Below are 1,234 nucleotides of genomic sequence, written 5' to 3'. Positions count from 1 at the left end.
TAAATAGTTAATTATAAATACTAGAAATATATATAATTTTCTTTTTTCTAGAAATATAAATTCTAATTACTAATATAGCTTAGTTTATATAAGGTTCTTTATTAGAAATACTTAAAATAATATATTAAAAATAATAAAATAAATGTAATATAATAATTTATTTTTAAATATCTTAGAACTTAATTCTAGTAATATAATTAGAATATATATTTGAAATTAGAAATTAAAATAAATCTTTAAAATAAAATTTAGGTAAATGTTTTCTTATTATTAAAAGTAAAAGAATATATAGAATTCACTTATTAATCTAGTTCTAATTAAGGCTTCTATTATTAAATAAGTCTTTTAATACTCGAGTAATAGCTAAATACTATAATTAATAGTTTTTATTAAAATATTAAATTCGGACTATTTTAAAATTAAAACCTAAAGTTTATTATATAGTTTATATAAAATATAAAAAATATAATTAATATTTGATATAAAAGATTAATTTAATTAAAAGATATTAAAACTAATTAAAAGCTAATAAGTTAATAGACTATAATATTTCTTATATAAGAAATTAATACCTATATTATTATTTTAGAATCTAATTCTTATATATTTTATTATTTTTGTTTTAAAAAATACTTTTAGATTATATAAAATAATAAAGGTATTTCTTAATCTTGAATTATTATTAAATAATAAGATATATTAATTAGAATAATATTTAAATATTCTTAATATATCTTTTTTTAAAAGAAATACTAAAAAGATTAATATAGCTAGTATATATAATAAATATTTAAAGAATCTAGACTTTTACTTTTATTATATTATATTATTTATAAATTATAATCTCAGAATAAAAGACTTTTAGCTTATTAGTATATTTACTTATATTTATTAGAAATATTTAGTTTCTAACTAATATATATAAATAAGTTATATTTATTAATTTAAAAAATAAAATATAAGAATTATATAAATAAAAATACTTATTATAATTATTATATTTCAAATAATACTAAAATTAATAATTAAAGTATTTATTTTAATATTTTGGTATATAGCCTTTCTAATAATTTATTTCAGGACTTAATTATATTTCGCAATTTGGAACTATAATAGTTTTTCTTTACTAAAAAGCAAAATAAGTTTGAGAATAGCCCGGAATTTAAAGCTATTAAAAATAATTTAGTAATAGAATAGAATTAGTAAAAGAAATTACAGATATAAAAAAGAAAAC

Source organism: Hyaloscypha bicolor (genome assembly GCF_002865645.1).
Source record: "Hyaloscypha bicolor E unplaced genomic scaffold K444scaffold_10, whole genome shotgun sequence".
In the NCBI taxonomy this organism is placed as follows: domain Eukaryota; kingdom Fungi; phylum Ascomycota; class Leotiomycetes; order Helotiales; family Hyaloscyphaceae; genus Hyaloscypha; species Hyaloscypha bicolor.
Note: the sequence above shows the minus strand (reverse complement) of the source record.